Consider the following 2,554-nt stretch of genomic DNA (forward strand, 5'->3'; position numbering starts at 1 on the left):
GCATGGTGCTCACCACAACGTCTAGCCAGCGGCTAGACGCCTCCGGGACCGTCCGGTGGTCGGGTGTGGACAAGCCACAGCCGTCCGGCTGTGGCTTGTCGCCGGACTTCCTATCCCGATGAATGTTCGGAGAGGGCTTGAAGCTGCTCCTTCTAGTCAAAGTTGTCTATGCAGGTGGCCCGTTCTTCGCAGCTGTTTTCCCGTCGGTAGCGTCCAGCGGCCTCTTAAAGGTAGCGTTGCCGCTGGAATCCATAGGGTCGCTGGTTGGCGGCGGATTCCCACCTTCTGTCCCGCATGCGGCTTCATCAACTACAAGGCCGTTTTCCTTGCTTTTCTCCCGCTCTTATGAAGGGCCCGTTGTCGTCCCATCTTTCTTTTCGAAGGTAACAAATGCATCTTCTGTATTTTTCGCTACCTTCGATGTCGCCTCTGCATTGCTGGCGCTCTCCTTCTCCACCATCCCCCTTTGCAGCGTCCTCGGCATCAGCAGCGTCCATCCTCATCTGCACGACGACCTCGTTCGCTGGTGGCCCAACAGCTCCAGCGTACGTGCGCACACACTGATCTTCCGAGTGTCCAAAGCTGCGACATCGAGCGCAACGCGGCACCTTACACTCGCGACGGCCGTGTCCGACACCCTTGCATCGTAGGCACTGCATCGGCCGTCCAGGCGCTACGACAAGGGCCAGTCACCGGCAACTCGGATTTGGTGGGGGAGGTCATCGACTTTCATCCCGCTCTTCAACTTCAACAGAACGGTCCGCGACGTTGAGTCCTTGTCGCCTGCGCCTCTGACACGCCATCGTTCTCTCGTCACTTCCACGACCTTGCCAAAGGCTGCTAGCGCTGCCTATATATATGCGTCCGCCACCCCATTCCAGCAGCCAATGAAGGCGGAGGCGTACCTGTTGGTCTTGAGGGTCGACGATAACGCAGCGACGCCCCTTCAGGTTGAGCTCTTTCAACGCCAGCATCCTTTTCGTTGCCTCGTCACTCGAGAAGGTGACTCCCCATGCATGATTGATCTGGTAGGCTCCAAGGACAATGACTTTCTGCAGCAATCCAGTCGGGACGAGTGCATCTCGGAAGTCTTCAACCCTATAGGGCCTTGCTCGCACGTCGCCATGCAAAAACACGGTGTTTTTCACGACAGGTTCCTTGGGCAGTGGAGGCAAAATAAACTGGTAGCTCGCTTCCTCGTTATCGTCGATAAGCCTGTTACCGCGACGAGTGCCCGCAAAAGCCGCTCCTTCGGAGCCCAAGATTCACACTTCCGTACAGCTCGGCTGCCGGAAGCAGAATGACTGAGCTAGCAGGCCGAGTGACAGCAATGGCGCGGCAAGCCAAAAGACAAGGGCGAGTCATTTTGCGCGCGGGTAGGCGGCGACGGCGAAGAGTGAGGGATGCCTATTTGCATCACGTAAGAAAATAAAATGTAAAAAATGAGGTGGGTAGCCATTGGAATATGCATAAAAGGAAACATCGTGGCCTTCGCAGGGATCGAACCTGCGACCTTCGCGTTATTAGCACGACGCTCTAACCGACTGAGCTAGCAGGCCTTTTTTTTATTTATTACCGGTTTTCAATATAACATCGCACATATGAATTTCACACTCATGACACAAATGCAAGCCTTTACAAGAGGAAAAGGAAGGCAAGAAACAAAAAAGCGCAACGAAGCCGTCCATCCGCATAGGACTGACGTCGTCAAATTAAAATTCCTTCATGACTGTCAGAGGTTCGCGCCTCGACAGCCAATCCGGAACACACTCTTGCATTTTCTGCATTTCAATATATACTGACATACACACTCTGAAATATATACGCGCTGGCGGAGCGTCGGCGTCACAATGGTACCCGGCCATGCGAGCTCGCCATATAGAGTCGAGGGCGTTCAACATAATAAAATCATATGGTACTCCGTCTTCATCTTTAATTGGCAGATACCTGATCCCTTGGGGGTCCACCGGTAACTCCTTTTTCAGCGTTCGCTTTAAAACGTCCCATAAGAAAACCGCCACTCAGCAATGCAAGAAAACATGATGAATGGTCTCCGGCTTCTGACAGATCAAACAGTGGCATCCCCACGGCACAAGACAGCCTCGTTCTTCCGCAAAAGTCTTCACAGAGAGCGTTCCTGTGTGGAGCTTAAAAAAGAAGGTTTTAACCCCTGGTGGCACCTGCATTCGTTTCACCCGTTTAAGGACGTCTTGTCCTGGCTCTCCACTGTATATGGCTCTGTATAACGGCACTGGGAACACAATGTCGCACACATCTTTATACAGTCTTTTCCTTTTCACGTGACACAGATAATCGTTTGCAAAACGAACTGAAAGGAAACGGACACTGTCGGCCACTTCCTTAAAATAACCACGCAGTGTTCCGGTCATGCTTGCCGTACTAACAACATATGCAGGCAGTGCGTCGCTCAACCTGAGCGAACATACGGTGCGCAAAACAGGATCGCGCACATCGCGAAAATACAAAAAGCGGTTGACAAGCTATCGAACAAAAAGATGCGCCAAGCCCAGCCCCCCTTCCTTCACGTGCCTGA

At 52.9% G+C, this 2,554-nt stretch overlaps 1 non-coding gene across 1 annotated transcript; it reads right to left on the reverse strand.

Moving 5' to 3' along the window:
* Positions 1-1,485: 1,485 nt before the first annotated feature.
* TRNAI-AAU (transfer RNA isoleucine (anticodon AAU)) lies at positions 1,486-1,559 on the reverse strand. Its single transcript has one exon. It is a non-coding gene; the product is annotated as a tRNA-Ile (tRNA).
* Positions 1,560-2,554: the final 995 nt, after the last annotated feature.

Source organism: Dermacentor variabilis, chromosome 8 (assembly GCF_050947875.1).
Source record: "Dermacentor variabilis isolate Ectoservices chromosome 8, ASM5094787v1, whole genome shotgun sequence".
NCBI lineage: Eukaryota > Metazoa > Arthropoda > Arachnida > Ixodida > Ixodidae > Dermacentor > Dermacentor variabilis.